General features: G+C 50.6%; 1 long non-coding RNA gene across 3 annotated transcripts in view; it reads left to right on the top strand.

Moving 5' to 3' along the window:
* The window catches only part of LOC126045588 (uncharacterized), a 46106-nt gene extending 23631 nt beyond the window's left edge, over nucleotides 1–22475 (top strand). Inside the window, exons 1-3 of one of the 3 annotated variants that reach the window (XR_007508112.1) lie at nucleotides 10155–10210; nucleotides 21459–21521; nucleotides 22374–22475. This is a non-coding gene — a long non-coding RNA (uncharacterized LOC126045588). Of the gene's footprint in view, nucleotides 1–10154; nucleotides 10211–21186; nucleotides 21243–21458; nucleotides 21522–22373 lie in introns of those variants that run through there. The other 2 variants (XR_007508114.1, XR_007508111.1) reach the window with 2 other exon arrangements.
* The last annotated feature ends 2694 nt before the right edge of the window (nucleotides 22476–25169 follow it).

Genomic DNA, 25169 nt, shown 5'->3' on the forward strand with positions numbered 1-25169 from the left:
GTGTGTTGTTTTTGCAGGTGATGACAGGGCACGAGAGGTGCTTGAAGGAACCTTGCATTTAGGTGACGTGGCTGCTACGGAGGTTGGACTGTGACACGTGGCACTGTGAAAGCTCAGTATCGGGTTGAACATGCACGGATGGTGGAGATGATGGTGCGTATTGAAACGTTGGTGTAACGGAAGGGCAGTTTGTGGGGAATCTGGTTGGAAGGAGGTTGGGCTGGGGCCCGGGTTTTTGCAGGTAGGGCGATTTTTGAGGCCCCCGCTGCCGCAGGCACGGGGTGACGGCCTCTCCAGGCCTGTGGGCGGTAGGATGGATGAGTTGAGAGTGAGGGCTGGCGTGCATGTCGTCTGAATGAGTGGTGTGTTGTGAATGTGTCTAACGTTGTTTAGGGTTATGTGGTTTAGACTTTTTGGTTTTTTTTTTCCCTTTCTGGTTGGATGTAGAGTTGAGATGGTTTTTTCAGGGAATTAGGAAAAAAACCCAAAAACATAGAATAAAAAAACCCAGCTGGGATCTGGGTTGGTTTTTGGTGTGTCCTCCCCTGCCCCAATTTTTTTCTTTTCCCTGGTCCCAGCTGCTCCATGAGGCAATGTTGATCGCCAATGTTTGGACTGGGGTCTGCCTCGGGCCCGGTTTTTCAGAGGCAGGGCGATTTTTTTTTTTTTTCCAAGGCTCCTGGGAACGCCGTTCCCGTGGAGCGCTCCCCTGGAACCTGGTAATTGCCAGTCATCGCAGGGAAATATTTTGTTCAGTGGATGGTCTTTGGAAGACAGTTGAGGATTTTGTGGGCGAAGGGTGGGGGGAGTTGGACTAGATGGCCAGCATGGAGTAGGCCAGGGTTGTGAAGTGCGTGAGTGTAACTCTATTTGTTTGTGGTGGGTTTTTAAAAAAAAATATTTGGGTGCTGTTTGTAGTTTGTGATGTAATGATATGTTTCAATTTCTTGTTTTGTGTCGAGGTGTGGAAGTGGACGGTCTGTCAAGATGAGCGGAGCTCCCTCGTTTGCTGCCCGGGAACGGGGATCGTGCAGGTAATGTCACCTCAGGGAGTAAAGCTTCTGGATGTGCAGCGACGGATGTAATGGGAGCGAGGAATGTGGAAAAGACCACTCGGTAGAGCACTGCAGGTACTAAATAGTGGCATTTCTTCTTCAGGTAATGCAGATTTTTTGGAGTTTAAATGTATTTGTAAAAATAATGATTAAAAGAGGACTAGAACTAATAGTGTCAAATATTTGACAAGTGAGGCTGTAAAGTCTTTTCTATATATTGTAGAAAAAGAAGGTTGTAGAATTGGACTTTAAATACTGACATAGCTGAAAGTATGTGGAATGAGTAATGGACCAAATGAAGCACTAAGAACAAAACGAAAGAAAGACAGGTAATTAGGTGTCTTTGTGGGAATCACCGTACTAATGGCAATCACAAAGGCAAGTGCAGAGCGAAGCATGTGCCCATAGGTAAACTTAGCTGTAGAAGTGAGTGAAAGTGTCTGTTGGAATTAGGCATCCAAGGGCGAGTTGTAGATACCTTGAGGTAAATGTAGCTGCTGCTGAGTTAATGGAAAGGGGGTGCATTCCTGGCTCCAGTGATTGCATAACTTTGAAATTGGAGCTGTAGCTCCATAAATGTGAAATGGGCTCGGGCGCGGTGCGGAGCCGAAATGGGCTCGGGCGCGGTGCGGCGCCGAAATGGGCTCGGGCGCGGTGCGGCGCCGAAATGGGCTCGGGCGCGGTGCGCCGCCGAAATGGGCTCGGGCGCGGTGCGGCGCCGAAATGGGCTCGGGCGCGGTGCGCCGCCGAAATGGGCTCGGGCGCGGTGCGCCGCCGAAATGGGCTCGGGCGCGGTGCGGCGCCGAAATGGGCTCGGGCGCGGTGCGGCGCCGAAATGGGCTCGGGCTCGGTGCGGCGCCGAAATGGGCTCGGGCGCGGTGCGGCGCCGAAATGGGCTCGGGCGCGGTGCGGCGCCGAAATGGGCTCGGGCGCGGTGCGGCGCCGAAATGGGCTCGGGCGCGGTGCGGCGCCGAAATGGGCTCGGGCGCGGTGCGGCGCCGAAATGGGCTCGGGCGCGGTGCGGCGCCGAAATGGGCTCGGGCGTGGTGCGCCGCCGAAATGGGCTCGGGCGCGGTGCGGCGCCGAAATGGGCTCGGGCGCGGTGCGCCGCCGAAATGGGCTCGGGCGCGGTGTTACTTTTCTTAAAGGGGCTGAGGTACTGTGTAACTCTGAAGTGGGCTTGATAGTGGATTATATGTGTGTAATACGTGAGGGGTTTTTTATTCTGTATTTCACTGTCCCTGTTGTCCTTCCTGTTTTTCTCTTTGAAACTTTTGAAATTGGTTCTGTAGATCCATAACTGTGATAGGGGCTTGGGTGCGGTGTGGCGCCGAAATGGGCTTGGGCATCGTGGAAGTTTGAAATTTGCTTGGGTTCTGTGTGCTGCCGAATAGGGCTCGGTCAATGTGTTACTTTTCTCAAAGTGGCTGAGGTACTGTATAACTCTGAAATGGGCTTGATGAGCGGATAAGATGCCTGTAATATGTGAGGGTTTTTTTTTATTCTGTATTTCACTGTCCCTGTTGTCCTTCCTGTTCTTTTCTTTCCCTGACCCTTTGTGGTGCTCCCTACTCTTTTTATTCATGTCTTCTCTTTCTCTCTCTCCAATCTCCTGTGCTTTTCATAGTCTCTCTCTATCTCTTGTCATTATTCTCATCTGTCATACTATCTTACTTTCTGTCCCATCGTATCACGTTGTATCTATTCCTCCTGCTTTTTTCTCCATCTGTCCAGATCCCTGTCCCTTTTTTCTTCTATTGCTGTCCCTCTGCCCTGCTTCCTCTTGCCATCTTTTCTGTATTTCTATCTGTTCCCTTCCCTCTTCCATCCTTTCTAACTGTATTCCCCTCTCGACCTAGCTGTCCCTTCTCTTTTCTCTCTTCCTCCATATTTCTCTCACAGCCTATCAATCTCAGTTGTTTTTTCCTCCGGTGCTGTCCTGTTCTGTCCCTTGTTTCTCACTCTCGTTCTTTCATACTTCCTGTGTCTTTTTGAACTCCTCCATCTCTCTCCTGCAGCCTATCGCTATTTTTTTTCTCTGTCATCCCTTTGTCCTTCTTCCAGTCTTTGTGTCTCTCTCCCTTTGTTCTCCCTCCCTTCCTTTTTTTCCTTTCTTGCTACATCTCTGTTCTGCTCCCTAGAATGGAATCAAATCCATCCAGTTTTTCACCCAGCGAAGAGTACGCTTGTCTAAGCCAGGAGATGACAGCTTCTCGAGGAGTATGCCATGAGAGACGGTATCAAAGGCCTTGCTGCAGTCAAGGTAGGTAACAATCACAGCCTTTCCCTCATCCACTAGGTGGGTCACCTGGTCATAGAAGGAGATCGGGTTGGTCAAGCAGAACCTGTCTTTCATAAACCCACGCTGACCAGTCCCAATCCCCTGCTTGTCCCAGACTTGCCACGTGAGCACTCTCAAGGCAAACCATTCCGTAATCTTCCCCGGTACCGAGGTCAGGCTGACAGGCCCGTAGTTCCCCGGATCCTCCTTCCGACCCTTCTCGTAAATGGGCATCACACTGGCAAGTCTCCAGTTCTCTGGGACCTCCCCCGTTGACCAGAATCAACAATAGATGATGGAGAGCAGCTTACGAAGCACCTCTGCCAGTTCCCTCTGCCCTCTTGGATGGATTCCATCTGGTCCCATGGATTTGTGAGCATCCGGATAGCGTAGTAGGTCACTAACTATTTCCTTCCAGATTAATGGATTAAGGGGTGCGTGTGTGTGTGTGTGCATATATTCTGCTCTTCATCCTTACCTTCCAGCTCAGGAGGCAAGAGTACCCTGAGGACAACTGGTCTCCCTCTTAAAGACTAAGGCAAAGAAGGCACTAACTATCTCAGCCTTTTCCTCATCTCTGGTGGCAACGTTCCCTTCTGTATCCCTGAAAGGATAGATATGTTCCTTGGGATTCTTTTGACCATTAATGTATTTGTAAAAATATTTTTTGTCATCTCTTATGACAGCGGACAGATTTCCTTCTAGCTGAGCTTTTGTCTTTCTAATTTCCTTTCTCTATGACCTAACAAGATGCCTGCACTCCTCCCAGGTTGCCCGCCCTTTCTTCCAGAGATGATAGATTCTCCTTTTGTTTCCTGACTCCTAGCAAAAGCCCCCTGTTCAGCCAGGCCTGTCGTTTTCCTCAGCAATTCGACATTGTGGCACGGGGGAATAGCCTGGTCCCGAGCTGTTAAGATTTCCTTCTTAAAGAACGTCCGTCCTTCCTGGATCCCTTTGCCCTTCAGGACCGTCTCCCAAGGGACTCTCTCAACCAGTGCCTCAGCGAGGCCAAAGTTTGCCCTCTGGAAGTCCAGAGCACTGGTTTTGCTAACACCCTTCCTTGCCTCACCAAGAATTGAGAATTCTGTCATTTCACAGTCGCTAAGCCCAAGACGGCCTGTGACCATCACACCTCCCACCAGTCCTTCCCTGTTCGTAAACAATAGATCTAGCAAGGCTCCTCCCCTGGTCGGCTCACCTACCGCCTGTGTCGGGAAGTTATCTACCACACGCTCTAGGAACCTCCTAGACTGTTTACTCTCTGCTGTGGCATATTTCCAGCAGGTGTCTGGACAGTTGAAGTCCCCCACGAGAACAAGGGCACGCGATTCTAAGACTACTGCCAGCCGCTTGTAGAACGATTCATCCGTCACTTTGACCCGGTCGGGCAGTCTATAACAGACTCCCAGCACAATATCTGCCTTATCGGCCTTCCCTCTCGTCCTCACCCATAAGCACTCCGCCTTGTCATCACACTCGGGTAGCTCTGTACGGTCCAAACCCTGCCTAACATAGACAGCCACCCCGCCACCTCTTCTACCTTGCCGATCCCTTCTGAAGAGCTCGTAGCCATCCGTCGCAGCACTCCGCTCACGGGAGGCATCCCGCTGTGTTTCCGTGATGGGGATTAAGTCATATGTATCCTGCAGCGTGATGGCTTCCAGCTCCTCCCGTGTATCGCCCGTGCTGCGTGCGTTGGCATAGATGCATTCGAGCTGGCCTATCGAATCCACCCCTAACGTCGGCACACGCTGCCCCCAGGCTCATCTCTGGTGCACCTAGTCTTATCCCTTACCCCCTTCAACCCTAGTTTAAAGCCCTTTCTATGAGCCCCGCCATCTCACGAGCGAGGATTCTTTTACCCCTTTCAGATAGCCAGATACCATCTGTCGCTAGCAAGCCCGGTGCTGTGTAAACCTCCCCGTGATCAAAAACCCCCAAACGCCACCGATGGCACCAGCCTCTGAGCCATGTAATCACCAGGTGTGGTTTCCTGTTCCTTTCAGTATATTTCCCTGCCACTAAGGGATTGAGGAAAACACTACCTGTGCTCCTTCCACTAATCGCCCCAGTACCCTGCCAGCTGCTTGCAGAATGATTCATCCGTCTCTTCGACCTGGTCAGGCGGTCTGTTACAGACTCTCAGCACAATATCTGCCTTATCGGCCTTCCCTCTCCTCCTCATCCTGTGGGATGGGTCAGGACTGCATATTGGGCCCTCTGTCCCCCTCAGAAGGGAGTTGCCTATGACAATTACCCTCCTTTTTCTTTTTTTCGGGGGTTTGGGAACGCGTGGGGCTGCCCGACTGAGCCTAGGCGCCTCCCTGGATAGGGCTTCGCCTACACCCTGATCTTCATTGTTCCAGAAGAACCTCAAGTTCCAGAGCCACGCTCCTGTTGCGTAGGGGCAACTGGGAAGGTGAGGGAGACTGGGAGGGGACTCGCCTGCCTCCCCGAGCAGGGACCTGTATCTATTCCCCTGCATCTCTTAGGTCCCCTCCTGTCTGGTGGCGAGGGGGCAGGGGAACCTCCGCTTCTCGCGGAGCCTCCATCTGCTGCTTCTGCCCCAGGGATGGTAGGGTGTGGGTCCACCAATCTATCTCCCTCTCACACTCCCTGATACTCCTCAACCTTTCCACTTCCTCCTTCAGCTCTGCCGGCAGGCTGAGCAGATCATCTACCTGGTCACATCTCACACAAGAGGTGTCCCCGCTGCCCTCCGTTATCAGTGATAGACTCGGGCACTCCCCGCAGCCAGATACCCGGAGAGCTGCACGTTTACATGGGAGCTCAGCCCGCGTCACCACGTTTTTCCTAGCGATGGCTTTCACCTTAGTGGTAGTGATACCGGGGTCTCCTCCTGAGGACGATGCCCGCCGCTTCAGTAGCCTGCTTGAGCTGGGATTGGGGGGGGGGCTGCGCCCTGCCCGCACGAACTGCCATGCAAAGTGCCGCACCACGGCACACCTTTCTGATGCACCATTCCCTGCTTGCTACGCTCCCGGTTGCTGGCGCTCCTCGGGGCCATTTAACTCTCCCACGGTTGCCCCGGCAATGCCCACTCCGCGTCAGCCTCTCTTGCGAGAGCTGCCGGCTCTGCACGGTTCCTCTGCTCTTCCCTGGGGCTCCTGGGCCTCGGGAACCTCCCGGTCCGCCTCAATCTAGCGCTTAGCCACCAACTTACCATTGCGTCTGCTGGCCTCGCCGTTGACCGATGTGATTTTAATAATTACATTGTTATTGCATTTAATGAGCTAATTTCCCACCTAGTTTAGAGATACACGTGTCTTTTTCTGTCTACACCTCAGAAAAATTAAGATTAACTCTTTAGCTGGTCACGTTGCCGATGCAATAGTTGTAGCTGTAGCACAGGCGCAAGTAGTGTCATTTCCTGGGGGGGTTACTTTCTCTGTTCAGGGTCTCATTTGCTGTAAATTTAAGGCAGGTGAGAACAGTGCTGCTGCCCCTCCAGCTGCCTTTATAACTGCTGATGGTTTGCCCTTTCCTAGGGGATTGTGCTAAGGGTGGTGGGTGGGGGCTCGGGGGCATTTGAGCCACAGCCTCTGCTGAGGGAGCTCATTGTGCTCCTGGGTTTCTCTGGTGTTGGTGCTCAGCTCTTCCTTGAGTCCTTTGCAGCTTTTGAGCTGGCTCAGCCCTTGGGAAGACGTGTCTGCCTGAGGTAAGAGCTTCAGGACCACTCAAAGTTCTGCAGCATGCGTGGTAGAAAGTAACGTTTGTATAAAGCTGCTTTTTTTTTTCCTTTCTTTTTTTTCAGGTCAGGAGTTTTGTTTTGAGTGTTCAGGGGTAGAAAGATGGTTTAATAGTATGCATTGTTTGTTTTGCTTTGTTTTTAATTCTTCATGCGTTGTGTTTCCCTGGAATTCCCAACTTTTTTGAAAATGGAACCTTGGTTTTTTTCACCAGTTCTGCTGTGTGCTGTATAAGTTGATGATATCTCTCTTAAACAGGACTGATGGTGACATTGTTTAGCAGGGGTTAGGGTGAGTGTCTTGTATGTATTAGTATATGGAGTTTTAGTATTTCTGAAGAAAGCAGAAGGGTCGGTGAGGCACAGTGCCCTTCAGGTTCTGGGATGCCTCGTTGCCTTTCCTCATTGCCCACGGAATGCCACGTTGTCCCAAGAATCTTTGCGGCTGGTGGCAGGCCCCTCGTAGATTACAAGCCTTGGGACTTTTTAATTTGTGGGCATGTAGCAGAGCTCGGAGTCTCCGGGGAGCTGTAGGTTAGGAGGTGCCCCCAGAATTTGGGATGTGGCTCAGAAGAGCGGCTCCTGAGGAGTAGCCACTGAAGGGGGTTCAGGGTTGCAAATTGAGGGCAGGAGGTGTCAGGAAGCAGTGGGGTTCCTTTCCTGACAGTTGAGGAGGAGAAAAGGGGTTTCTAAATTTTTGAGACTGGTGGGAAAGGGAGGAGGGTTCGCCAGCCCTTCTCAGATGAGTTTTGCAGTTGGATTTGGATGTCATAGAATCGTAGAACGGTTTGGGTTGGAAGGCACCATAAAGATCCTCTAGTTCCAAGTCCCCCCCGTCCCCCCCCCCTCCCGGGAGACCTTCCATGAGACTAGGTTGCTGAAAGCCCCATTTGACCTTGCCTTGAAAGCTTCCAGGGAGGGAGCACCTGCAGGTTTTCTGGGCAACGCGTTCCAGTGCCTGGCCACCCCAGCGAGAAACGTCTTCCTAATGCCTAAACAAAATGTACCCTCTTTAGGACTAAAGCCGTTACCGCCTTGTCCTATTGCTGTACTCCCTTGTAAAAAGTCCCTCTGCAGGTTTCTTATAGGCAGCCTTTATGTACCGTGAAGTCTGCTATAAGGTCTCCTGCAAAGCTGCATGCTGGTCCGAGAAGGTGAGGCGGTCGTCGGCCGGGTCGGTGTTGAATAGCAAGGTATTATGGGCTGCTTGGTTCAGCATTTATCTTCTGTTGTGGAGGTGCTGTGTGGGCTGTCTTTGAATTGGATGAGCGTTTGAGGTGAGCTGTGGATTAGTGAGTAGGAGCATGGGGCCGATGTCTTCTCATGTGTGCCATGCTAACTTGGTTTCTCTCGGTACCTTAGGTACCACGAGTGATGACGGCTGCAGGGTCTGAGTCTGGAATGAGCGGGGAAGCGAACACGGTGGCACTCGTGAGGAGGGGGGAGTTGGGGAAGTAGTTGTCGTTGGCCAGCGGGATGCTTACTCCCTTTTCTGATTTGTTTGTGTTTGTTCATTTCAGATGTTGAAGAGCAATGTGCCCCCTTGAGGAACATCCCAGTTAGCCCGTGTGGTTTTGTGGAGGCTGGATTTGGACCCTCGGCCCTCTGAAAGCTAAGTTGAGGGACCAGGCTGGGAGGAAGGGACAAAGCTGGGAATTGCAGGGAGGAGTTTTAAAGTTAGCACAGGAGAGAGGGCTGTCCCAAAGCAGTCGCCTTTGCGCAGGCAAAGGGAGCGGGTTACTTTTCAGCATGAGACCCGTGTGTGCCGGACCGGGCAATTCCAGCCCGTGTCCGTGGTGGCGTGTAGTTTGTATAGTCTGTCTTGTGCGCTTAGACCTTCCTCAGGTCTCGATGTCCTTGTCGCGCTTTGCGCCGGAGGAGCAAGGCATGCGCTTCGGGTGCTGTCCCTAGGGTTTCGAATGCTCTTGCTCATCGGCCCGGTGCCAATTGGGTGCTTCTTTTCTTGTACTCTGAGCTCTAAAGCATGGATCGGTCTCGGCGGGTTCCGGTCGGTGCTCTACAGCAGCATTATTTCGGGCTGCATCGGCAGCTCTGCTCTCTAGCTGTCCGTTTTCTCGGACTGGGACTTCTTCCCTGCATCCTGACATCCTTAGGTCTCGACACCAGGCTTCTGGTGCATCTGTCGTCTGGGCTTTGACAGTGCTGTCTTGTAACGGGCCGTTCCGTTTGACTCCTCTGGGTCTGCCGTGGAGCCTCCTGGCCTCGCGGTTGCGGCCCTGTAGGTCGTCTTGCCCGGCGGCGCCTCCCGTCCGGGGGTCATTCTTCTTGCCGAGAGTTTTCTCTCTCTTTGAATCACCTCGTTGGTAGCATTCCACATGGTGATGTTCTGCACACGGTGTGCTTAGCTTGGAGCTGCTCTGCCCGGGGATGTAGAGTCAGGGGTAGGTGGAACAGCAATAAGAGTCTATGGGTGAAACGTTGATGTGCCTAGACCGTTTAGGCGAGGGTTGTACAGTCATCTGGGCTCGAGTAGCCATCAGCGGGCTGCGTGGACAGCCGTGCCGATAGTGTTTCACGGAGACGATTGGAGCCGTGTGGCAGGGGTTGTTGAGGGGCAGTGAAGTGGATTTGACTCTCTAAGGTGTTAAGACTTGCACGTGATGGGCTCCAAGTTTGGCCCTGGTTTTTTTTTTTGGTTGGTAGGGTGTAGGGTTTAGGGTTACTCCTTGCGGGGCCCGGACGATAAACACCCGTATGATGATTAAAGTCGCTCCTTTATTGAGCTTAGCTGATCATTCTTATACAATTCTCTAAGTTGTTTAGAAGCTTTGATTGGCTGCTGCACGCAAGCATGTGGTGTCCACGTGCACAAGCGTAAGCGGTGATTGGTTACAATAGATACTGTCCACGCATATGAACATAAGATACAGTTAGTTATACTCGCTCTGTACACGCACATACACACAGGATATAATTGGCGATGTTAGAGCATGCAAAACTTGTCTTAGTCCAATCGGTCGAGGTAAGCCCCTGAATTGAGTTCGGTTTTGCCAAGTTCCCTTTATTGTGGAATGTGCACCTGTGTTTTTCTAATTGGGATCTTTCTTCTTCTATCTTCTTGTTTGTTCTGTTCAGGACCTTCAAAGGTGTCTGGAATGCTCTTGCAACCATGAGCTACTTTCAGGCCCAGCAACTAAGTTCCATGTAATTGAACCCTACAGTGGAGGGGGGGGGTGGTTGGGTTTTTTGTTTGTTTGTTTTTTGTTTTTTTGTTTTGTTTTGGTTTTTTTTTTTAAATGACAGGCTGTAGCCGGACTCCAGATGGACTTTGTAGATGGAATCAAGACCTCTGGAGTTGTGAAGCTCTTGCTCTGCATCCAGGTGACTCGTTCAATATGTTTGGGGGGGGGGGGGGTTCCAGATGTGGAGGGACAGGATGCATCCCACAGAGTGATGGGGGAAGGCAGCAGAGCGCTGTAAGGAGGTGGGTCCGTGAGTGGACTCTGAAGGAAGATGCGTCCGGTGGCTCTATGAGACTGCTTTGCTTTGCTGTGTTTTGCAGTTTTCTTGCATTGTATTGGTCTGTATTTGCCTTTGCCTTGTGTTGTTTTGTTGTGTATTTGTATTGACTGTCATGTGAGACTGTCTCGCATTGCCTGGCCCTGCATTGTGTTTTGTATTGCAGTGCTCTGTACTTGTATGGATTGCCACCTGAGGCTGCCTTGCCTTCTATGGTTCTGTATTGGTTTTGTATTGTTTTGGTCTGTACTTGTATTGACTGTGACGTGAGAGTCTCTTGCATTGGCCCTGTTCTGTTTTGTCTGGTATGGCAGTGCTCTGAGTTGTTTTGCCTTGACCGAGGTAAGAGTACTGCCTTGTATGGCATTATATTTGCACGTGAATTACATGGCACTACGTTCGTGTGTGTCTTGTATGGCATTGTAGAGGCAGCATAGAATGTTTAATGACTTTGGGCTCTTTGCATGCAAAGAGTTGAGCCGATCACAATTGGACTGTGAACTAGCATTGAGTAAGGCAGGAACTGGGCAATGGTGTTCATCTTGTTTATGCGGATGCTTTGTGGCAAGTCTTTAGAACTGGTCAAGGCCTTGAGGTCTGAGTAGCAGCGTGATGGGTCTTGGAGCAATCGGTAACTTTGGGAGAGCTCTGTGTTTGTGACGCTCTGTTTTTTGTTCAAGTGCCATGGAGGACACTGGCTGTGAGGATGTGTTATTTTTGGAATAGGTGGGAAGCAGGGTAGGGGAGCAGTGGGGGACTTGACTTCTCTCTCGAGGATGAAGTGTCTGTTGACAAGCTTTGTGTGTTGTTTTTGCAGGTGATGACAGGGCACGAGAGGTGCTTGAAGGAACCTTGCATTTAGGTGACGTGGCTGCTACGGAGGTTGGACTGTGACACGTGGCACTGTGAAAGCTCAGTATCAGGTTGAACATGCACGGATGGTGGAGATGATGGTGCGTATTGAAACGTTGGTGTAACGGAAGGGCAGTTTGTGGGGAGGTTGGTTGGAAGGAGGTTGGGCTGGGGCCCGGGTTTTTGCAGGTAGGGCGATTTTTGAGGCCCCCGCTGCCGCAGGCACGGGGTGACGGCCTCTCCAGGCCTGTGGGCGGTAGGATGGATGAGTTGAGAGTGAGGGCTGGCGTGCATGTCGTCTGAATGAGTGGTGTGTTGTGAATGTGTCTAACGTTGTTTAGGGTTATGTGGTTTAGACTTTTTGGTTTTTTTTTTCCCTTTCTGGTTGGATGTAGAGTTGAGATGGTTTTTTCAGGGAATTAGGAAAAAACCCCAAAAACATAGAATAAAAAAACCCAGCTGGGATCTGGGTTGGTTTTTGGTGTGTCCTCCCCTGCCCCATTTTTTTTCTTTTCCCTGGTCTCAGCTGCTCCATGAGGCAATGTTGATCGCCAATGTTTGGACTGGGGTCTGCCTCGGGCCCGGTTTTTCAGAGGCAGGGCGATTTTTTTTTTTTTTTCCAAGGCTCCTGGGAACGCCGTTCCCGTGGAGCGCTCCCCTGGAACCTGGTAATTGCCAGTCATCGCAGGGAAATATTTTGTTCGGTGGATGGTCTTTGGAAGACAGTTGAGGATTTTGTGGGCGAAGGGTGGGGGGAGTTGGACTAGATGGCCAGCATGGAGTAGGCCAGGGTTGTGAAGTGCGTGAGTGTAACTCTATTTGTTTGTGGTGGGTTTTTAAAAAAAAATATTTGGGTGCTGTTTGTAGTTTGTGATGTAATGATATGTTTCAATTTCTTGTTTTGTGTCGAGGTGTGGAAGTGGACGGTCTGTCAAGATGAGCGGAGCTCCCTCGTTTGCTGCCCGGGAACGGGGATCGTGCAGGTAATGTCACCTCAGGGAGTAAAGCTTCTGGATGTGCAGCGACGGATGTAATGGGAGCGAGGAATGTGGAAAAGACCACTCGGTAGAGCACTGCAGGTACTAAATAGTGGCATTTCTTCTTCAGGTAATGCAGATTTTTTGGAGTTTAAATGTATTTGTAAAAATAATGATTAAAAGAGGACTAGAACTAATAGTGTCAAATATTTGACAAGTGAGGCTGTAAAGTCTTTTCTATATATTGTAGAAAAAGAAGGTTGTAGAATTGGACTTTAAATACTGACATAGCTGAAAGTATGTGGAATGAGTAATGGACCAAATGAAGCACTAAGAACAAAACGAAAGAAAGACAGGTAATTAGGTGTCTTTGTGGGAATCACCGTACTAATGGCAATCACAAAGGCAAGTGCAGAGCGAAGCATGTGCCCATAGGTAAACTTAGCTGTAGAAGTGAGTGAAAGTGTCTGTTGGAATTAGGCATCCAAGGGCGAGTTGTAGATACCTTGAGGTAAATGTAGCTGCTGCTGAGTTAATGGAAAGGGGGTGCATTCCTGGCTCCAGTGATTGCACAACTTTGAAATTGGAGCTGTAGCTCCATAAATGTGAAATGGGCTCGGGCGCGGTGCGGCGCCGAAATGGGCTCGGGCGCGGTGCGGCGCCGAAATGGGCTCGGGCGCGGTGCGGCGCCGAAATGGGCTCGGGCGCGGTGCGGCGCCGAAATGGGCTCGGGCGCGGTGCGGCGCCGAAATGGGCTCGGGCGCGGTGCGCCGCCGAAATGGGCTCGGGCGCGGTGCGCCGCCGAAATGGGCTCGGGCGCGGTGCGCCGCCGAAATGGGCTCGGGCGCGGTGCGCCGCCGAAATGGGCTCGGGCGCGGTGTTACTTTTCTTAAAGGGGCTGAGGTACTGTGTAACTCTGAAGTGGGCTTGATAGTGGATTATATGTGTGTAATACGTGAGGGGTTTTTTATTCTGTATTTCACTGTCCCTGTTGTCCTTCCTGTTTTTCTCTTTGAAACTTTTGAAATTGGTTCTGTAGATCCATAACTGTGATAGGGGCTTGGGTGCGGTGTGGCGCCGAAATGGGCTTGGGCATCGTGGAAGTTTGAAATTTGCTCGGGTTCTGTGTGCTGCCGAATAGGGCTCGGTCAATGTGTTACTTTTCTCAAAGTGGCTGAGGTACTGTATAACTCTGAAATGGGCTTGATGAGCGGATAAGATGCCTGTAATATGTGAGGGTTTTTTTTTATTCTGTATTTCACTGTCCCTGTTGTCCTTCCTGTTCTTTTCTTTCCCTGACCCTTTGTGGTGCTCCCTACTCTTTTTATTCATGTCTTCTCTTTCTCTCTCTCCAATCTCCTGTGCTTTTCATAGTCTCTCTCTATCTCTTGTCATTATTCTCATCTGTCATACTATCTTACTTTCTGTCCCATCGTATCACGTTGTATCTATTCCTCCTGCTTTTTTCTCCATCTGTCCAGATCCCTGTCCCTTTTTTCTTCTATTGCTGTCCCTCTGCCCTGCTTCCTCTTGCCATCTTTTCTGTATTTCTATCTGTTCCCTTCCCTCTTCCATCCTTTCTAACTGTATTCCCCTCTCGACCTAGCTGTCCCTTCTCTTTTCTCTCTTCCTCCATATTTCTCTCACAGCCTATCAATCTCAGTTGTTTTTTCCTCCGGTGCTGTCCTGTTCTGTCCCTTGTTTCTCACTCTCGTTCTTTCATACTTCCTGTGTCTTTTTGAACTCCTCCATCTCTCTCCTGCAGCCTATCGCTATTTTTTTTCTCTGTCATCCCTTTGTCCTTCTTCCAGTCTTTGTGTCTCTCTCCCTTTGTTCTCCCTCCCTTCCTTTTTTTCCTTTCTTGCTACATCTCTGTTCTGCTCCCTAGAATGGAATCAAATCCATCCAGTTTTTCACCCAGCGAAGAGTACGCTTGTCTAAGCCAGGAGATGACAGCTTCTCGAGGAGTATGCCATGAGAGACGGTATCAAAGGCCTTGCTGCAGTCAAGGTAGGTAACAATCACAGCCTTTCCCTCATCCACTAGGTGGGTCACCTGGTCATAGAAGGAGATCGGGTTGGTCAAGCAGAACCTGTCTTTCATAAACCCACGCTGACCAGTCCCAATCCCCTGCTTGTCCCAGACTTGCCACGTGAGCACTCTCAAGGCAAACCATTCCGTAATCTTCCCCGGTACCGAGGTCAGGCTGACAGGCCCGTAGTTCCCCGGATCCTCCTTCCGACCCTTCTCGTAAATGGGCATCACACTGGCAAGTCTCCAGTTCTCTGGGACCTCCCCCGTTGACCAGAATCAACAATAGATGATGGAGAGCAGCTTACGAAGCACCTCTGCCAGTTCCCTCTGCCCTCTTGGATGGATTCCATCTGGTCCCATGGATTTGTGAGCATCCGGATAGCGTAGTAGGTCACTAACTATTTCCTTCCAGATTAATGGATTAAGGGGTGCGTGTGTGTGTGTGTGCATATATTCTGCTCTTCATCCTTACCTTCCAGCTCAGGAGGCAAGAGTACCCTGAGGACAACTGGTCTCCCTCTTAAAGACTAAGGCAAAGAAGGCACTAACTATCTCAGCCTTTTCCTCATCTCTGGTGGCAACGTTCCCTTCTGTATCCCTGAAAGGATAGATATGTTCCTTGGGATTCTTTTGACCATTAATGTATTTGTAAAAATATTTTTTGTCATCTCTTATGACAGCGGACAGATTTCCTTCTAGCTGAGCTTTTGTCTTTCTAATTTCCTTTCTCTATGACCTAACAAGATGCCTGCACTCCTCCCAGGTTGCCCGCCCTTTCTTCCAGAGATGATAGATTCTCCTTTTGTTTCCTGACTCCTAGCAAAAGCCCCCTGTTCAGCCAGGCCTGTCGTTTTCCTCAGCAATTCGACATTGTGGCACGGGGGAATAGCCTGGTCCCGAGCTGTTAAGATTTCCTTCTTAAAGAACGTCCGTCCTTCCTGGATCCCTTTGCCCTTCAGGACCGTCTCCCAAGGGACTCTCTCAACCAGTGCCTCAGCGAGGCCAAAGTTTGCCCTCTGGAAGTCCAGAGCGCTGGTTTTGCTAACACCCTTCCTTGCCTCACCAAGAATTGAGAATTCTGTCATTTCACAGTTGCTAAGCCCAAGACGGCCTGTGACCATCACACCTCCCACCAGTCCTTCCCTGTTCGTAAACAATAGATCTAGCAAGGCTCCTCCCCTGGTCGGCTCACCTACCGCCTGTGTCGGGAAGTTATCTACCACACGCTCTAGGAACCTCCTAGACTGTTTACTCTCTGCTGTGGCATATTTCCAGCAGGTGTCTGGACAGTTGAAGTCCCCCACGAGAACAAGGGCACGCGATTCTAAGACTACTGCCAGCCGCTTGTAGAACGATTCATCCGTCACTTTGACCCGGTCGGGCAGTCTATAACAGACTCCCAGCACAATATCTGCCTTATCGGCCTTCCCTCTCGTCCTCACCCATAAGCACTCCGCCTTGTCATCACACTCGGGTAGCTCTGTACGGTCCAAACCCTGCCTAACATAGACAGCCACCCCGCCACCTCTTCTACCTTGCCGATCCCTTCTGAAGAGCTCGTAGCCATCCGTCGCAGCACTCCGCTCACGGGAGGCATCCCGCTGTGTTTCCGTGATGGGGATTAAGTCATATGTATCCTGCAGCGTGATGGCTTCCAGCTCCTCCCGTGTATCGCCCGTGCTGCGTGCGTTGGCATAGATGCATTCGAGCTGGCCTATCGAATCCACCCCTAACGTCGGCACACGCTGCCCCCAGGCTCATCTCTGGTGCACCTAGTCTTATCCCTTACCCCCTTCAACCCTAGTTTAAAGCCCTTTCTATGAGCCCCGCCATCTCACGAGCGAGGATTCTTTTACCCCTTTCAGATAGCCAGATACCATCTGTCGCTAGCAAGCCCGGTGCTGTGTAAACCTCCCCGTGATCAAAAAACCCCAAACGCCACCGATGGCACCAGCCTCTGAGCCACGTAATCACCAGGTGTGGTTTCCTGTTCCTTTCAGTATATTTCCCTGCCACTAAGGGATTGAGGAAAACACTACCTGTGCTCCTTCCACTAATCGCCCCAGTACCCTGCCAGCTGCTTGCAGAATGATTCATCCGTCTCTTCGACCTGGTCAGGCGGTCTGTTACAGACTCTCAGCACAATATCTGCCTTATCGGCCTTCCCTCTCCTCCTCATCCTGTGGGATGGGTCAGGACTGCATATTGGGCCCTCTGTCCCCCTCAGAAGGGAGTTGCCTATGACAATTACCCTCCTTTTTCTTTTTTTCGGGGGTTTGGGAACGCGTGGGGCTGCCCGACTGAGCCTAGGCGCCTCCCTGGATAGGGCTTCGCCTACACCCTGATCTTCATTGTTCCAGAAGAACCTCAAGTTCCAGAGCCACGCTCCTGTTGCGTAGGGGCAACTGGGAAGGTGAGGGAGACCGGGAGGGGACTCGCCTGCCTCCCCGAGCAGGGACCTGTATCTATTCCCCTGCATCTCTTAGGTCCCCTCCTGTCTGGTGGCGAGGGGGCAGGGGAACCTCCGCTTCTCGCGGAGCCTCCATCTGCTGCTTCTGCCCCAGGGATGGTAGGGTGTGGGTCCACCAATCTATCTCCATCTCACACTCCCTGATACTCCTCAACCTTTCCACTTCCTCCTTCAGCTCTGCCGGCAGGCTGAGCAGATCATCTACCTGGTCACATCTCACACAAGAGGTGTCCCCGCTGCCCTCCGTTATCAGTGATAGACTCGGGCACTCCCCGCAGCCAGATACCCGGAGAGCTGCACGTTTACATGGGAGCTCAGCCCGCGTCACCACGTTTTTCCTAGCGATGGCTTTCACCTTAGTGGTAGTGATACCGGGGTCTCCTCCTGAGGACGATGCCCGCCGCTTCAGTAGCCTGCTTGAGCTGGGATTGGGGGGGGGGCTGCGCCCTGCCCGCACGAACTGCCATGCAAAGTGCCGCACCACGGCACACCTTTCTGATGCACCATTCCCTGCTTGCTACGCTCCCGGTTGCTGGCGCTCCTCGGGGCCATTTAACTCTCCCACGGTTGCCCCGGCAATGCCCACTCCGCGTCAGCCTCTCTTGCGAGAGCTGCCGGCTCTGCACGGTTCCTCTGCTCTTCCCTGGGGCTCCTGGGCCTCGGGAACCTCCCGGTCCGCCTCAATCTAGCGCTTAGCCACCAACTTACCATTGCGTCTGCTGGCCTCGCCGTTGACCGATGTGATTTTAATAATTACATTGTTATTGCATTTAATGAGCTAATTTCCCACCTAGTTTAGAGATACACGTGTCTTTTTCTGTCTACACCTCAGAAAAATTAAGATTAACTCTTTAGCTGGTCACGTTGCCGATGCAATAGTTGTAGCACAGGCGCAAGTAGTGTCATTTCCTGGGGGGGTTACTTTCTCTGTTCAGGGTCTCATTTGCTGTAAATTTAAGGCAGGTGAGAACAGTGCTGCTGCCCCTCCAGCTGCCTTTATAACTGCTGATGGTTTGCCCTTTCCTAGGGGATTGTGCTAAGGGTGGTGGGCGGGGGCATTTGAGCCACAGCCTCTGCTGAGGGAGCTCATTGTGCTCCTGGGTTTCTCTGGTGTTGGTGCTCAGCTCTTCCTTGAGTCCTTTGCAGCTTTTGAGCTGGCTCAGCCCTTGGGAAGACGTGTCTGCCTGAGGTAAGAGCTTCAGGACCACTCAAAGTTCTGCAGCATGCGTGGTAGAAAGTAACGTTTGTATAAAGCTGCTTTTTTTTTTCCTTTCTTTTTTTTCAGGTCAGGAGTTTTGTTTTGAGTGTTCAGGGGTAGAAAGATGGTTTAATAGTATGCATTGTTTGTTTTGCTTTGTTTTTAATTCTTCATGCGTTGTGTTTCCCTGGAATTCCCAACTTTTTTGAAAATGGAACCCTGGTTTTTTTCACCAGTTCTGCTGTGTGCTGTATAAGTTGATGATATCTCTCTTAAACAGGACTGATGGTGACATTGTTTAGCAGGGGTTAGGGTGAGTGTCTTGTATGTATTAGTATATGGAGTTTTAGTATTTCTGAAGAAAGCAGAAGGGTCGGTGAGGCACAGTGCCCTTCAGGTTCTGGGATGCCTCGTTGCCTTTCCTCATTGCCCACGGAATGCCACGTTGTCCCAAGAATCTTTGCGGCTGGTGGCAGGCCCCTCGTAGATTACAAGCCTTGGGACTTTTTAATTTGTGGGCATGTAGCAGAGCTCGGAGTCTCCGGGGAGCTGTAGGTTAGGAGGTGCCCCCAGAATTTGGGATGTGGCTCAGAAGAGCGGCTCCTGAGGAGTAGCCACTGAAGGGGGTTCAGGGTTGCAAATTGAGGGCAGGAGGTGTCAGGAAGCAGTGGGGTTCCTTTCCTGACAGTTGAGGAGGAGAAAAGGGGTTTCTAAATTTTTGAGACTGGTGGGAAAGGGAGGAGGGTTCGCCAGCCCTTCTCAGATGAGTTTTGCAGTTGGATTTGGATGTCATAGAATCGTAGAACGGTTTGGGTTGGAAGGCACCATAAAGATCCTCTAGTTCCAAGTCCCCCCCGTCCCCCCCCCTCCCGGGAGACCTTCCATGAGACTAGGTTGCTGAAAGCCCCATTTGACCTTGCCTTGAAAGCTTCCAGGGAGGGAGCACCTGCAGGTTTTCTGGGCAACGCGTTCCAGTGCCTGGCCACCCCAGCGAGAAACGTCTTCCTAATGCCTAAACAAAATGTACCCTCTTTAGGACTAAAGCCGTTACCGCCTTGTCCTATTGCTGTACTCCCTTGTAAAAAGTCCCTCTGCAGGTTTCTTATAGGCAGCCTTTATGTACCGTGAAGTCTGCTATAAGGTCTCCTGCAAAGCTGCATGCTGGTCCGAGAAGGTGAGGCGGTCGTCGGCCGGGTCGGTGTTGAATAGCAAGGTATTATGGGCTGCTTGGTTCAGCATTTATCTTCTGTTGTGGAGGTGCTGTGTGGGCTGTCTTTGAATTGGATGAGCGTTTGAGGTGAGCTGTGGATTAGTGAGTAGGAGCATGGGGCCGATGTCTTCTCATGTGTGCCATGCTAACTTGGTTTCTCTCGGTACCTTAGGTACCACGAGTGATGACGGCTGCAGGGTCTGAGTCTGGAATGAGCGGGGAAGCGAACACGGTGGCACTCGTGAGGAGGGGGGAGTTGGGGAAGTAGTTGTCGTTGGCCAGCGGGATGCTTACTCCCTTTTCTGATTTGTTTGTGTTTGTTCATTTCAGATGTTGAAGAGCAATGTGCCCCCTTGAGGAACATCCCAGTTAGCCCGTGTGGTTTTGTGGAGGCTGGATTTGGACCCTCGGCCCTCTGAAAGCTAAGTTGAGGGACCAGGCTGGGAGGAAGGGACAAAGCTGGGAATTGCAGGGAGGAGTTTTAAAGTTAGCACAGGAGAGAGGGCTGTCCCAAAGCAGTCGCCTTTGCGCAGGCAAAGGGAGCGGGTTACTTTTCAGCATGAGACCCGTGTGTGCCGGACCGGGCAATTCCAGCCCGTGTCCGTGGTGGCGTGTAGTTTGTATAGTCTGTCTTGTGCGCTTAGACCTTCCTCAGGTCTCGATGTCCTTGTCGCGCTTTGCGCCGGAGGAGCAAGGCATGCGCTTCGGGTGCTGTCCCTAGGGTTTCGAATGCTCTTGCTCATCGGCCCGGTGCCAATTGGGTGCTTCTTTTCTTGTACTCTGAGCTCTAAAGCATGGATCGGTCTCGGCGGGTTCCGGTCGGTGCTCTACAGCAGCATTATTTCGGGCTGCATCGGCAGCTCTGCTCTCTAGCTGTCCGTTTTCTCGGACTGGGACTTCTTCCCTGCATCCTGACATCCTTAGGTCTCGACACCAGGCTTCTGGTGCATCTGTCATCTGGGCTTTGACAGTGCTGTCTTGTAACGGGCCGTTCCGTTTGACTCCTCTGGGTCTGCCGTGGAGCCTCCTGGCCTCGCGGTTGCGGCCCTGTAGGTCGTCTTGCCCGGCGGCGCCTCCCGTCCGGGGGTCATTCTTCTTGCCGAGAGTTTTCTCTCTCTTTGAATCACCTCGTTGGTAGCATTCCACATGGTGATGTTCTGCACACGGTGTGCTTAGCTTGGAGCTGCTCTGCCCGGGGATGTAGAGTCAGGGGTAGGTGGAACAGCAATAAGAGTCTATGGGTGAAACGTTGATGTGCCTAGACCGTTTAGGCGAGGGTTGTACAGTCATCTGGGCTCGAGTAGCCATCAGCGGGCTGCGTGGACAGCCGTGCCGATAGTGTTTCACGGAGACGATTGGAGCCGTGTGGCAGGGGTTGTTGAGGGGCAGTGAAGTGGATTTGACTCTCTAAGGTGTTAAGACTTGCACGTGATGGGCTCCAAGTTTGGCCCTGGTTTTTTTTTTTTGGTTGGTAGGGTGTAGGGTTTAGGGTTACTCCTTGCGGGGCCCGGACGATAAACACCCGTATGATGATTAAAGTCGCTCCTTTATTGAGCTTAGCTGATCATTCTTATACAATTCTCTAAGTTGTTTAGAAGCTTTGATTGGCTGCTGCACGCAAGCATGTGGTGTCCACGTGCACAAGCGTAAGCGGTGATTGGTTACAATAGATACTGTCCACGCATATGAACATAAGATACAGTTAGTTATACTCGCTCTGTACACGCACATACACACAGGATATAATTGGCGATGTTAGAGCATGCAAAACTTGTCTTAGTCCAATCGGTCGAGGTAAGCCCCTGAATTGAGTTCGGTTTTGCCAAGTTCCCTTTATTGTGGAATGTGCACCTGTGTTTTTCTAATTGGGATCTTTCTTCTTCTATCTTCTTGTTTGTTCTGTTCAGGACCTTCAAAGGTGTCTGGAATGCTCTTGCAACCATGAGCTACTTTCAGGCCCAGCAACTAAGTTCCATGTAATTGAACCCTACAGTGGAGGGGGGGGGTGGTTGGGTTTTTTGTTTGTTTGTTTTTTGTTTTTTTGTTTTGTTTTGTTTTTTTTTTTAAATGACAGGCTGTAGCCGGACTCCAGATGGACTTTGTAGATGGAATCAAGACCTCTGGAGTTGTGAAGCTCTTGCTCTGCATCCAGGTGACTCGTTCAATATGTTTGGGGGGGGGGGGGGTTCCAGATGTGGAGGGACAGGATGCATCCCACAGAGCGATGGGGGAAGGCAGCAGAGCGCTGTAAGGAGGTGGGTCCGTGAGTGGACTCTGAAGGAAGATGCGTCCGGTGGCTCTATGAGACTGCTTTGCTTTGCTGTGTTTTGCAGTTTTCTTGCATTGTATTGGTCTGTATTTGCCTTTGCCTTGTGTTGTTTTGTTGTGTATTTGTATTGACTGTCATGTGAGACTGTCTCGCATTGCCTGGCCCTGCATTGTGTTTTGTATTGCAGTGCTCTGTACTTGTATGGATTGCCACCTGAGGCTGCCTTGCCTTCTATGGTTCTGTATTGGTTTTGTATTGTTTTGGTCTGTACTTGTATTGACTGTGACGTGAGAGTCTCTTGCATTGGCCCTGTTCTGTTTTGTCTGGTATGGCAGTGCTCTGAGTTGTTTTGCCTTGACCGAGGTAAGAGTACTGCCTTGTATGGCATTATATTTGCACGTGAATTACATGGCACTACGTTCGTGTGTGTCTTGTATGGCATTGTAGAGGCAGCATAGAATGTTTAATGACTTTGGGCTCTTTGCATGCAAAGAGTTGAGCCGATCACAATTGGACTGTGAACTAGCATTGAGTAAGGCAGGAACTGGGCAATGGTGTTCATCTTGTTTATGCGGATGCTTTGTGGCAAGTCTTTAGAACTGGTCAAGGCCTTGAGGTCTGAGTAGCAGCGTGATGGGTCTTGGAGCAATCGGTAACTTTGGGAGAGCTCTGTGTTTGTGACGCTCTGTTTTTTGTTCAAGTGCCATGGAGGACACTGGCTGTGAGGATGTGTTATTTTTGGAATAGGTGGGAAGCAGGGTAGGGGAGCAGTGGGGGACTTAACTTCTCTCTCGAGGATGAAGTGTCTGTTGACAAGCTTTGTGTGTTGTTTTTGCAGGTGATGACAGGGCACGAGAGGTGCTTGAAGGAACCTTGCATTTAGGTGACGTGGCTGCTACGGAGGTTGGGCTGTGACATGTGGCACTGTGAAAGCTCAGTATCAGGTTGAAAATGCGCAGATGGAGGAGATGATGGTGCGTGTTGAAACATTGGTGTAACGGAAGGGCAGTTTGTGGGGAGGTTGGAAGGAGGTTGGGCTGGGGCCTGGGTTTCTGCAGGTAGGGCAATTTTTGAGGCCTCTGCTGCCGCAGGCACGGGGTGACGGCCTCTCGAGGCCTGTGGGTGGTAGGATGGATGAGTTGAGAGTGAGGGCTGGCGTGCATGTCGTCTGAATGAGTGGTGTGTTGTGAATGTGTCTAACCTTGTAGGGTTCTGTGGCTTATACATTTTGGTTTTTTTTTTCCTTTCAGGATGTAGAGCTGAGATGTTTTTCAGGGAATTAGGAAAAAAACCCCAAAATTTAGAATAAAAAAGCCTAGCTGGGATCTGGGTTGGTTTTTGGTGTGTCCTCCCCTGCCCCGGGGTGTTTTTTTTCCCTCGTCCCAGCTGCTCCATGAGGCAATGTTGATCGCCAATGTTTGGACAGGGGTTTGGCTCGGGCCTGGGTTTTCACAGGCAGGGTGATTTTTTCCAAGGCTCCCGGGAGCGGCGTTCCTCTGGAACGCTCCCCTGGAACCTGGTAATTGCCAGTCAGCACAGGGAAATATGTTGTTCGGTGGACGGTGTTTGGAAGACAGTTTAGGATTTTGTGGGCGAAGGGTGGGGGGAGTTGGACTAGATGGCCAGCGTGGAGTAGGCCAGGGTTGTGAAGTGCGTGACTGTAACTGTATTTGTCTGTGGTAGGTTTGTAAAATATTTGGTTGCTCTTTGTAGGTTGTGATGTAAATATATTTTTCAATTTCTGGTTTTCTGTCAAGTGTGGAAGTGGACTGTCTGTCAAGATGAGCAGAGCTCCCTTGTTTGCTGCCCGGGAACGGGGATCGTGCAGCTAATATCATCTCAGGGAGTAAAGCTTCTGGATGTGCAGCGATGGATGTAATGGGAACAAGGAATGTGGAAAAGACCACTCCGTAGAGAATTGCAGGTACTGAATAGCAGCATTTCTTCTTAAGGTAATGCTAGATTTTTGGAGTTTACATGTATTTGTAAAAATAAGGATTAAAAGAGGACTAGAACTAATAGTGTCAAATATTTGACGAGTGAGGCCGTAAAGTCTTTTCTATATATTGTAGAAAAAGAAGGTTGTAGAATTGGACTTCAAATACTGACATAGCTGAAAGTATGTGGAATGAGTAATGAACCAAATGAAGCACTAACAACAAAAATGAAAAAAAGGTAATTAGGTCTCGCTGTGAGAATCACAGTACTAATGTCAATCAGAAAGGCAAGTGCAGAGCGAAGCATGTGTCCATAGGTAAACTTAGCTGTTGAAGTGAGTGAAAGTGTCTGTTGGAATTAGGCATCCAAGGGCGAGTTGTAGATACCTTGAGGTAAATGTAGTTGCTGCTGAGTTAATGGAAAGGGGGTGCATTTCTGGCTCTAGTGATTGCACAACTTTGAAATTGGTTCTGTAGATCCATAACTGTGATAGGGGCTTGGGTGCGGTGTGGCGCCGAAATGGGCTTGGGCATCGTGTAAGTTTGAAATTTGCTCGGGTTCTGTGTGCTGCTGAATAGGGCTCGGTCAATGTGTTACTTTTCTCAAAGTGGCTGAGGTACTGTATAACTCTGAAATGGGCTTGATTACTGGATAAGATGTTTATAATATGTGTGTGTGGTTTATTCGGTATCTCACTGTCCCCATTGTCCTTCCTGTTCTTCTCTTTCTCTGACCCTTTGTGGTGCTCCCTACTCTTTTCATTCATGCCTTCTCTCTCTCTGCAGGGGTCCTAATCTCTCTCTCCCCCCTGCCCATCCTCCTGTGTTTTCCATAGTCTCTCTCTATCTCTTGTCATTATTATCATCTGTTGCTCTGTGTTATTTCCTGTCCCATCGTATCATGTTGTATCTGTTCCTCTTGCTTTTTTCTCCATCTGTCCAGATCCCTGTCCCTCTTTTCTTCTATTGCTGTCCCTCTGCCCTGCTTCCTCTTGCCATCTTTTCTGTATTTCTATCTGTTCCCTTCCCTCTTCCATCCTTTCTAACTGTATCCCCCTCTCCAGCTAGCTGTCCCTTCTCTTTTCTCTCTTCCTCCATATCTCTCTCACAGCCTGTCAATCACAGTTGTTTTTTCCTCCGGTGCTGTCCTGTTCTGTCCCTTGTTTCTCACTCTCGTTCTGTCATGCTCCCTGTGTCTTCATTGAACTCCTCCATCTCTCTCCTGTAGCCTATCATTATTTTTTTTCCTCTGTCATCCCTTTGTTCTTCTTCCAGTCTTTGTGTCTCTCTCCCTTTGTTCTCCCTCCCTTCCTTTTTTTCCTTTCTTGCTACATCTCGCTTCTGTACCACAAAAGCACAGAGGGTGTTTAGTAACAGAGAAGAAGGATATAGGCAAGGGCAAAGGAAATTAATGGCTGTTATTCGGGAAGAAAGAGGAAGAGTGCCTAGACGAGACTTGCCCCGACTGGGCAAGGATCAATGCGCTTTGTGTAAGAAATTCAGTCTTTGGAAAAGGGAATGCCCAAGGAACAAGGAGCATCAGAGGGCTCAAACAGGAAGAACGGTAGCCTCTGTGAAGAGAGACTGATGAGAACCTGGGGAATCTACCCTAGCGGATCCACTGGTTATAATTAAGCTAGGGAAAACACACCAAGAGGTAGAATTATTGGTAGATACAAGAGCAACATACTCTGTTT

The sequence above is a fragment of the Accipiter gentilis genome, chromosome 14 (assembly GCF_929443795.1).
Source record: "Accipiter gentilis chromosome 14, bAccGen1.1, whole genome shotgun sequence".
Taxonomy (NCBI): domain Eukaryota; kingdom Metazoa; phylum Chordata; class Aves; order Accipitriformes; family Accipitridae; genus Astur; species Astur gentilis.